The 11,463-nt window shown below is 40.1% G+C and overlaps 1 non-coding gene across 1 annotated transcript; it reads right to left on the bottom strand.

Annotated features, from left to right (window-relative positions):
• Positions 1-6,048: 6,048 nt before the first annotated feature.
• On the bottom strand, positions 6,049-6,156 carry LOC130951510 (small nucleolar RNA R71). The gene has a single exon (XR_009073996.1). It is a non-coding gene; the product is annotated as a small nucleolar RNA R71 (small nucleolar RNA).
• Positions 6,157-11,463: the final 5,307 nt, after the last annotated feature.

Here is an 11,463-nt window from a genome sequence, read left to right as displayed (position 1 = left end):
GACATAGAAGAGCTTAAGGACATCATTGGTCCTTCAAGAGGAAGACGCCACTAAGGTGGATTCATTCCTTGTTCTTATTTTTTTTCTGTTTTTTGTTTTTATCTATGTTTTGTGTCTCTACTTCATGATCATTAGTATGTAGTAACTAAGTCTTAAAGCTATGAATAAATTCCATAAATTCTTCACCTCTTTTAAATGAAAAATGTTTTTAATTCATAAGAACAAGAAGTACATAAATTTCGAAAATTGTCCTTGAATTTAGTTTAATTATATTGATGTGGTGACAATACTTTTTGTTTTCTGAATGAATGCTTAAACAGTGCATATTTTTTATCTTGTTGTTTATGAATATTAAAATTGTTGGCTCTTGAAAGAATGATGAAAAAGAGAAATGTTACTGATGATCTGGAAAATCATAAAATTGATTCTTGAAGCAAGAAAAAGCAGTGAATAGCAAAAGCTTGTGAAAAAAAAATTAGAAAGAAAAAAAAAGCAAGCAGAAAAAGCCAATAGCCCTTAAAACCAAAAGGCAAGGGTAAAAAGGATCCAAGGCTTTGAGCATCAATGGATAGGAGGGCCCAAGAAAATAAAATCCAGGCCTAAGCAGCTAAATCAAGTTGTCCCTAACCATGTGCTTGTGGCATGCAGGTCCAAGTGAAAAGCTTGAGACTGAGTGGTTAAAGTCATGATCCAAAGCAAAAAGAGTGTGCTTAAGAGCTCTGGACACCTCTAACTGGGGACTCTAGCAAAGCTGAGACACAATCTGAAAAGGTTCACCCAGTCATGTATCTGTGGCATTTATGTATCCGGTGGTAATACTGGAAAACAAAATACTTAGGGCCACGACCAAGACTCATAAAAGTAGCTGTGTTCAAGAATCAACAAACCTAACTAGGAGAATCAATAGCACTATCTGAAATTCTAAGTTCCTATAGAAGCCAATCATTTTAAACTTCAAAGGAAAAAGTGAGATGCCAAAACTGTTCAGAAGTAAAAAGCTACAAGTCCCGCTCATCTAATTAGAATTAATATTCATTAATATTTTGGGATTTATAGTATATTCTCTTCTTTTTATCCTAATTGATCTTCAGTTGCTTGGGGATAAGCAACAATTTAAGTTTGGTGATGTGATGAGCGGATAATTTATACGCTTTTTGGCATTGTTTTTAGGTAGTTTTTAGTATGATCTAGTTACTTTTAGGGATGTTTTCATTAGTTTTTATGCTAAATTCACATTTCTGGACTTTACTATGAGTTTGTGTGTTTTTCTGTGATTTCAGGTATTTTCTGGCTGAAATTGAGGGACCTGAGCAAAACTCTGAAAGAAGGCTGACAAAGGATTGCTGATGCTGTTGGAATCTGACCTCCCTACAGTCAAAATGGATTTTCTGGAGCTACAGAACTCCAAATGGCGCGCTCTCAACAGAGTTGGAAAGTAACATCCAGAGCTTTCCAGCAATATATAATAGTCCATACTTTGTTCGAGATTAGACGACATAAAATGGCGCTCAATGCCAGTTCCATGCTACATTCTGGAGTCAAACGCCAGAAACACGTCACGAACCAGAGTTGAACGCCAAAAACACGTTACAACTTGGCGTTCAACTCCAAGAGAAACCTCAGCTCATGGATAGATCAAGCTCAGCCCAAGCACACACCAAGTGGGCCCCGGAAGTGAATTTATGCATCAATTACTTACTTTTGTAAACCCTAGTAGCTAGTTTAGTATAAATAGAACTTTTTACTAGTTTATTAGATGTCTTGGACTATCTAGTTCTTTTGACCATTCGGTCTTTCATGGGGGCTAGCCATTCGGCCATGCCTGGACCTTCGTCCCTTATGTATTTTCAACAGTGGAGTTTCTACACACCATTGATTAAGGGTGTGGAGCTCTGCTGTACCTCGAGTTTTAATGCAATTACTACTATTTTCTATTCAATTCGACTTATTCTTATTCTAAGATATTCGTTGCACTTCAACATGATAAATGTGATGATCCGTGACACTTATCATCATTCTCACCTATGAACGCGTGACTGACAACTACTTCCGTTTTACCTTAGACCGGGCGCATATCTCTTGGATTCCTTAATCAGAATCTTCGTGGTATAAGCTAGAATTGATGGTGGCATTCATGGGAATCCGGAAAGTTGATGAGCGGATAATTTGTACACTTTTTGGCATTGTTTTTAGTATATTTTTAGTATGATCTAGTTAGTTTTTAGTATATTTTTATTAGTTTTTAGTTAAAATTCACTTTTCTGGACTTTACTATGAGTTTGTGTGTTTTTCTGTGATTTCAGGTATTTTCTGGCTGAAATTGAGGGACCTGAGCAAAAATCTGATCCAGAGACTCAAAGGACTGCAGATGCTGTTGGATTCTGACCTCCCTGCACTCGAAGTGGATTTTCTGGAGCTACAGAGGCCCAATTGGCGCGCTCTCAACGGCGTTGGAAAGTAGACATCCTGGGCTTTCCAGCAATATATAATAGTCCATACTTTTCCCAAGATTTGATGGCCCAAACCGGCGTTCAAAGTCACCTCAAGAAATTCCAGCGTTAAACGCCGGAACTGGCACCTAATTGGGAGTTAAACGCCCAAACTGGCACTAAAGCTGGCGTTTAACTCCAAGGAGAGTCTCTACACGAAATTTCTTCATTGCTCAGCCCAAACACACACCAAGTGGGCCCGGAAGTGGATTTTTATGTCATTTACTCATCTATGTACTAGTTTTCTATAAGTAGGACCTTTTACTATTGTATAGAGAGAGCGAGGACTTTTGGTAGCTATCTTTGTTTTATGCTATCTTAGACCTTTGGGAGGCTGGCCATTCGGCCATGCCTAGACCTTGTTCTTATGTATTTTCAACGGTGGAGTTTCTACACACCATAGATTAAGGTGTGGAGCTCTGCTGTACCTCGAGTATTAATGCAATTACTATTGTTCTTCCATTCAATTCCGCTTGTTCTTTGTCCAAGATATCACTTGTTCTTCAACATGATGAAGGTGATGATTGACGCCCATCACCATTCTCACTCATGAACAAGGTGACTGACAACCATTCTTGTTCTACAAGCATCTGAGGCTTAGTGAATGTCTCTTGGATTCCTGATTGCACGATGCATGGTTGATCGCCTGACAACCGAGTGCTCGCCTGACAAACGAGCCAGCCATTCCGTGAGATCAGAGTCTTCGTGGTATAGGCAGGACCTGATGGCAGCATTCAAGAGAATCCGGAAGGTCTAACCTTGTCTGTGGTATTCTGAGTAGGATTCAATGATTGAATGACTGTGACGTGCTTCAAACCTGTAACCTACTGGGCGTTAGTGACAGACGCAAAAGAGTGATTCTATTCCAGTAGGGGAGGGAACCAAACCGGTGATTGGCAGCACTATGACAGAGTGCGTGCATTAGCTTTCACTGCGCGGATGGAAGGTAGCTGCTGACAACAGTGAAACCCTACACGAGCTTGCCATGGAAAGGAGTAAGAAGGATTGGATGAAGGCAGTAGGAAAGCAGAGAGACGGAAGGGAAGGCATCTTCATACGCTTGTCTGAAGCTCTTACACCAATGATATACATAAGTATCACTATCTTTATCTTCTATGTTATTTTCGTTCATCATCATATACATTTGAGTTTGCCTGACTAAGATTTACAAGATGACCATAGCTTGCTTCAATGCTAACAATCTCCGTAGGATCGACCCTTACTCACGTAAGGTATTACTTGGACGACCCAGTGCACTTGCTGGTTAGTTGTGTGAAGTTGTAGTGATCACAATTTCGCGCTACCAAGTTTTTGGCGCCGTTGCCGGGGATTGTTCAAGTTTTGAGCAAGCTTTTGGTAACAATGCCTGGGATTGTTCTAGTTTGGACAACTGACGGTTCATCTTGTTGCTTAGATTAGGTATTTATTTTTTTTCGAAATTCTTGAAGATGAATTCTAGAGTTTCATGATGATTTGTTGAAATCTGGCTGGCTGAGAAGCCATGTCTAATCTGATTGGACCGAGGTTTCAACTTATCACCACAAGAGCTTGTTGATTCTCATCAATTTTGCTCTTGGAGCAGTGATCTGCTAAGATTTGGCTGACCTTTGGTCATGTCTAGTGTTTTGGACCGAAGCTTTCCTTGAAAGCTTGGCTGGCTGTGAAGCCATGTCTAATTCCTGGACCGGAGTCTTAGACTAGCATTGCACTGATTCCTGGAATTCTCATCAAGGATTTTGATACCTTTTCCCACTTAATTTTCGAAAAACACAAAAAAATTTACAAAATCATAAAAACCAAAAATATTTGATGTTTCCTGCTTAAGTCTAGTGTCTCATCTTAAGTTTAGTGTCAATTGCATGCATTCATTCATGTGTCTTAAGGATCCTCAAGTAATTCTTGATGATTTTTATGTTCTAATCTTTGAATTCTATTGACTTGAAGTATTTTGTGTGTCTCATATGCATTCTCATATTGTTAGTGTCAGTAGTATACAAACTGCTAAGTTTGGTGTCTTGCATGCATTGTTAATTGATTCCTTTTGCATTTTGATTATTAAAAATCCAAAAATATTTTTAATTTGTGTCCTTTCAAGTCAATGATACAAAGAATTGAAGATTCAGAACATACTGCAGAGGAATTATACAGAAAAAGCTGAGCATTCAAAAATGCCCAGTGAAGAAGGCAGACTGGCGTTTAAACGCCAGCCAGGGCACCTGGTTGGGCGTTTAACGCCCAAAGAGGTAGCATTTTGGGCGTTAAACGCCAGAATGTATACCATTCTGGGCGTTTAACGCCAGGATGGTGCTAGGGGGAAGATTTTGTTTTCAAAATCAATTTTTTTTCAAGTTTTCAAAGTTTTTCAAAATCAAATCTTTTTCAAATCATATCTTTTCAATCAAATGTTTTCAAAATCAATTTATTTCCTTTTTCAAAGATACTTACTAACAATTAATGATTTGATTGAACATTTTTTGCCTTTTCTGTTGAGGAAGGTTTTATGTTTGAATCATATCTTTTCTTGTTAGGCAAGTCATTAATTTTTAAAATCATATCTTTTTCAAATTATTTTCAAATCATATCTTTTAAAATTGTTTTCAAATCATATCCTCTCAATCACATCTTTTTAAAATCATAACTTTTCAATTAAATCTTTTTAACCTCATCTTTTTCAAAATAGTTTTCAATCAAATCTTTTTAATTTCTAATTTCAAAATCTTTTTCAAAAATCACTTGATTTCTTTTTCACTTTTAATTTTCGAAAATTATCAATCAAATTTTCAAAATGTTTTCAAAATCTTTTAAATGAATTTTCAAAAATTCTCTTACCTCCTTCCCACATCCTTCTATTTATGGAGTACCACTCCTTCTAAATGCACAATTCGAACCTTATCTAATTAAAGTTCAAATTCTTCTTCTCCTTCTTCTTTCTATTTCTCTTTTCCTCTGACATTTCAAGGAATCTCTATACCGTGACATAGAGGATTCCACATTTTCTTTTTCTCTTCTCTTTCATATGAGCAGGAGTAGAGACAAAGGCATTCTTGTTGAAGCTGACCCTGAACCCGAGAGAACCTTGAAGAGAAAGCTAAGAGAAGCCAAGGCACAACTCTCTTTAGAGGACCTGACCGAATTCTTCAAGGAAGAAGAACACATGGCAGCCGAAAACAACAACAATGCCAACAATGCAAGGAAGGTGCTGGGTGACTTCACTGCACCTACTCCTGATTTCTATGGGAGAAGCATCTCTATCCCTGCCATTGGAGCAAACAACTTTGAGCTTAAGCCTCAATTAGTTTCTCTAATGCAACAGAATTGCAAGTTCCATGGACTTCCAATGGAAGATCCTCATCAGTTTTTAGCTGAATTCTTGCAAATCTGTGACACAGTCAAGACTAATGGGGTTAACCCTGAGGTCTATAGACTGATGCTATTCCCTTTTGCTGTAAGAGACAGAGCTAGAATATGGTTGGATTCTCAACCTAAAGAAAGCCTGGACTCTTGGGAAAAGCTGGTCAATGCCTTCTTGGCAAAGTTCTTTCCACCACAAAGATGGAGTAAGCTTAGAGTGGAAGTCCAAACCTTCAGACAGAAGGATGGAGAATCCCTCTATGAAGCTTGGGAAAGATACAAACAATTAATCAGAAGATGTCCTTCAGACATGCTTTCTGAATGGAGCATCATAGGTATTTTCTATGATGGTCTCTCTGAACTATCCAAGATGTCTTTGGATAGCTCTGCTGGAGGATCTCTTCATCTGAAGAAGACGCCTGCAGAAGCTCAAGAATTGATTGAAATGGTTGCAAATAACCAATTCATGTACACTTCTGAAAGAAATCCTGTGAACAATGGGACTAGTCAGAAGAAAGGAGTTCTTGAGATTGACACTCTGAATGCCATATTGGCTCAGAACAAGATATTGACTCAACAAGTCAATTTGATTTCTCAAAGTCTGTCTGGAATGCAAAATGCACCAAGCAGTACTAAGGAAGCTTCATCTGAGGAAGAAGCCTATGATCCTGAGAACCCTTCAATGGAAGAAGTGAATTACCTAGGAGAACCCTATGGAAACACCTACAATTCTTCATGGAGAAATCACCCCAATTTCTCATGGAAGAATCAAGAGAGACCTAAACAAGGTTTCAATAACAATAATGGTGGAAGAAACAGGTTTAGCAATGGCAAGCCTTTTCCATCATCTTCTCAGCAACAGACAGAGAGTTCTAAGCAGAATACTTCTGACTTAGCAACAATGGTCTCTGATCTAATAAAGACCACTCAAAGTTTCATGAATGAAACAAGGTCCTCCATCAGAAATTTGGAAGGACAAGTGGGTCAGCTGAGCAAGAAAGTTACTGAACTCCCTCCTAGCACTCTCCCAAGTAATACAGAAGAAAATCCAAAAGGAGAGTGCAAAGCCATAGACATGGCCGAATATGGAGAGGAAAGAGAGGAGGAGGACGCCACTGAGGAAGACCTCAGTGGGCGTGTACCAATCTCCTCTAAGTTCCTCAATGAGGAACAATGGGAATCTGAGGCTCAAAATGAGACCATAGAGATTCCATTGGACTTACTTCTGCCATTCATGAGCTCTGATGAGTATTCTTCCTCTGAAGAGGATGAGTATGTTACTGAAGAGCAAGTTGCTAAATACCTTGGAGCAATCATGAAACTGAATAACAAGTTATTTGGAAATGAGACTTGGGAGGATGAACCTCCCTTGCTCACCAAAGAACTGGATGACTTGTCTAGGCAGAAACTACCTCAAAAGAGGCAGGATCCTGGGAAGTTTTCTATACCTTGTACCATAGGCACCATGACCTTCAAGAAGGCCTTGTGTGACTTAGGGTCAAGTGCAAACCTCATGCCCCTCTCTGTAATGGAGAAATTAGGGATCTTTGAGGTGCAAGCTGCAAGAATCTCATTAGAGATGGCAGACAACTCAAGAAAACAAGCTCATGGACTTGTAGAGAATGTTTTGGTGAAGATTGAGGACCACTACATCCCTACTGATTTCATAGTCCTAGAGACTGGGAAGTGCATGGATGAATCCATCATCCTTGGCAGACCCTTCCTAGCCACAGCAAAGGCTGTGATTGATGTTGATAGAGGAGAGTTGATCATTCAAGTGAATGAAGAATCCTTGGTGTTTAAGGCCCAAGGACATCCCTCTATCATCATGGAGAGAAAGCATGAAGAGCTTCTCTCAAAACAGAGCCAAGCAGAGCCCCCACAGTCAAACTCTGAGTTTGGTGTTGGGAGGCCACAACCAAACTCTAAGTTTGGTGTTGAACCCCCACATTCAAACTCTAAGTTTGGTGTTGGGAGGTTTCAACACGGTTCTGAGCATTTCTGAGGCTCCATGAGAGTCCTCTGTCAAGCTAATGACATTAAAGAAGCGCTTGTTGGGAGGCAACCCAATGTTTTATGGTTAACTATTTTCTTTTGTTATTTTATCTTTTTTGTAGGTTGATGATCATAAGAAGTCACAAAAACAATGAAAAAAGCAAAAACAGAATGAAAAACAGGAAGAAAAACAGCACACCCTGGAGGAAGAAGCTGCTGGCGTTTAAACGCCAGTAAGCCTAGCAGTTGGGCGTTTAACGCCCAGTCTGGCACCATTCTGGGCGTTTAACGCCAGAAAGGGGCACCAGACTGGCGTTAAACGCCAGTAAAGGGCAACAACCTGGCGTTAAACGCCAGGAATGGGCACCAGCCCGGCGTTTAACGCCAGAAATAGCTCAAAACGTGATTTTGAGCAACATTTGGTGCAGGGATGACTTTTCCTTGACACCACAGGATCTGTGGACCCCACAGGACCCCACCATCACTCTCTCTCTTCTTCCCCCATTCACCAATCACCTCAATACCTCTTCCCCAAAAACCCTTCACCTATCAAATCCCATCTTTCTCTTCACCACTCACATCCATCCTTCATAAATCCCCACCAACCTCACCCTTCAAATTCAAACCACTTTCCCTCCCAAACCCACCCTCCATGGCCGAACCATTACCCCCCTCTCTCCTATATATACCATTCTTCAACCCTTCATTTTCACACAACCTAAACACCCTTTCTTACCCTTCTTGGCCGAACACACCACCTTCCCCCTCTTCCTCATTTCTTCTTCTTTTACTCTCTTCTTTCTTCTTTTGCTCGAGGACGAGCAAACATTTTAAGTTTGGTGTGGTAAAAGCGTTGCTTTTTCGTAACCATTTATGGCATCCAAGGCCGGAGAAACCTCTAAAAAGAGGAAAGGGAAGGCAAAAGCTTCCACCTCCGAGTCATGGGAGATGGATAGATTCCTCTCAAGGGTGCATCAAGTCCACTTCTATAAAGTTGTGGCCTTGAAGAAGGTGATCCCCGAGGTCCCCTTTTCACTCAAAAAGGGTGAATATCCGGAGATCCGCCATGAGATCCCTGAGAGTCCTCAAGGGATGCACTTTCCTCCACAAAATTATTGGGAGCAATTAAACACCTCCCTAGGAGAATTGAGTTCCAACATGGGACAACTAAGGGTGGAGCATCAAGAACACTCCATTCTCCTCCATGAAATTAGAGAAGACCAAAGAATCATGAGGGAGGAGCAACAAAGACAAGGAAGAGACATTGAGGAGCTCAAGCACTCCATAGGATCTTCAAGAGCAAGAAAGAGCCGCCATCACTAAGGTGGACCCGTTCCTTGATTTCCTTGTTCTTTATTCTTCTGTTTTTCGATTTTTGTGCTTATGTTTATCCATGTTTGTGTCTTGTGATCATTAGTGTCTTAGTGTCTATGCCTTAAAGTTATGAATGTCCTATGAATCCATCACCTTTCTTGAATAAAAACGTGCTTAATTGAAAAGGAAAGAATTGCATGAATTCTGAATTTTATAATAGTTTAATTATTTTGATGTGGTGGCAACACTTTTGTTCTCTGAATGTATGCTTGAACAGTGCATATGTCTTTTGAATTTGTGGTTCATGAATGTTGGCTCTTGAAAGAATGATGAAAAAGGAGACATGTTACTGAGGATCTGAAAAATCATTAGAAATGATTCTTGAAGCAAGAAAAAGCAAAAAAAAAAAAAAAAAAAAGGGAAAAAGCAAACGAAAAAAAAAACCGAAAAAAAAAGAGAAAGAAAAAGAAAGAATAAGAGTTGTGATCCAAGGCAAAAAGAGTGTGCTTAAGAACCCTGGACACCTCTAATTGGGGACTTTAGCAAAGCTGAGTCACAATCTGAAAAGGTTCACCCAATTATGTGTCTGTGGCATGTATGTATCCGGTGGTAATACTGGAAGACAGAGTGCTTTGGGCCACAGCCAAGACTCAATAAATAGCTATGTTCAAGAATCATCATACTTTACTAGGAGAATCATTAACACTATCTGGATTCTGAGTTCCTAAAGAAGCCAATCATTCTGAATTACAAGGGATAGAGTGAGATGCCAAAACTATTCAGAGACAAAAAGTTAAAAGCCCCGCTCATCTAATTAATACTGATCTTCATAGATGTTTTTAGAGTTCATTGCATATTCTCTTCTTTTTATCTTATTTGATTTTCAGTTGCTTGGGGACAAGCAACAATTTAAGTTTGGTGTTGTGATGAGCGGATAATTTGTACACTTTTTGGCATTGTTTTTAGTATATTTTTAGTATGATCTAGTTAGTTTTTAGTATATTTTTATTAGTTTTTAGTTAAAATTCACTTTTCTGGACTTTACTATGAGTTTGTGTGTTTTTCTGTGATTTCAGGTATTTTCTGGCTGAAATTGAGGGACCTGAGCAAAAATCTGATCCAGAGACTCAAAGGACTGCAGATGCTGTTGGATTCTGACCTCCCTGCACTCGAAGTGGATTTTCTGGAGCTACAGAAGCCCAATTGGCGCGCTCTCAACGGCGTTGGAAAGTAGACATCCTGGGCTTTCTAGCAATATATAATAGTCCATACTTTGCCCAAGATTTGATGGCCCAAACCGGCGTTCAAAGTCACCTCAAGAAATTCCAGCGTTAAACGCCGGAACTGGCACCTAATTGGGAGTTAAACGCCCAAACTGGCACTAAAGCTGGCGTTTAACTCCAAGGAGAGTCTCTACACGAAATTTCTTCATTGCTCAGCCCAAACACACACCAAGTGGGCCCGGAAGTGGATTTTTATGTCATTTACTCATCTATGTACTAGTTTTCTATAAGTAGGACCTTTTACTATTGTATAGAGAGAGCGAGGACTTTTGGTAGCTATCTTTGTTTTATGCTATCTTAGACCTTTGGGAGGCTGGCCATTCGGCCATGCCTAGACCTTGTTCTTATGTATTTTCAACGGTGGAGTTTCTACACACCATAGATTAAGGTGTGGAGCTCTGCTGTACCTCGAGTATTAATGCAATTACTATTGTTCTTCCATTCAATTCCGCTTGTTCTTTGTCCAAGATATCACTTGTTCTTCAACATGATGAAGGTGATGATTGACGCCCATCACCATTCTCACTCATGAACAAGGTGACTGACAACCATTCTTGTTCTACAAGCATCTGAGGCTTAGTGAATGTCTCTTGGATTCCTGATTGCACGATGCATGGTTGATCGCCTGACAACCGAGTGCTCGCCTGACAAACGAGCCAGCCATTCCGTGAGATCAGAGTCTTCGTGGTATAGGCAGGACCTGATGGCAGCATTCAAGAGAATCCGGAAGGTCTAACCTTGTCTGTGGTATTCTGAGTAGGATTCAATGATTGAATGACTGTGACGTGCTTCAAACCTGTAACCTACTGGGCGTTAGTGACAGACGCAAAAGAGTGATTCTATTCCGGTAGGGGAGGGAACCAAACCGGTGATTGGCAGCACTGTGACAGAGTGCGTGCATTAGCTTTCACTGCGCGGATGGGAGGTAGCTGCTGACAACAGTGAAACCCTACACGAGCTTGCCATGGAAAGGAGTAAGAAGGATTGGATGAAGGCAGTAGGAAAGCAGAGAGACGGAAGGGAAGGCATCT

This window comes from Arachis stenosperma, chromosome 1 (genome assembly GCF_014773155.1).
Source record: "Arachis stenosperma cultivar V10309 chromosome 1, arast.V10309.gnm1.PFL2, whole genome shotgun sequence".
Lineage (NCBI taxonomy): Eukaryota > Viridiplantae > Streptophyta > Magnoliopsida > Fabales > Fabaceae > Arachis > Arachis stenosperma.
The sequence above is the reverse complement of the archived record's forward strand: the minus strand, read 5'-3'. Positions and strand labels throughout refer to the sequence as shown.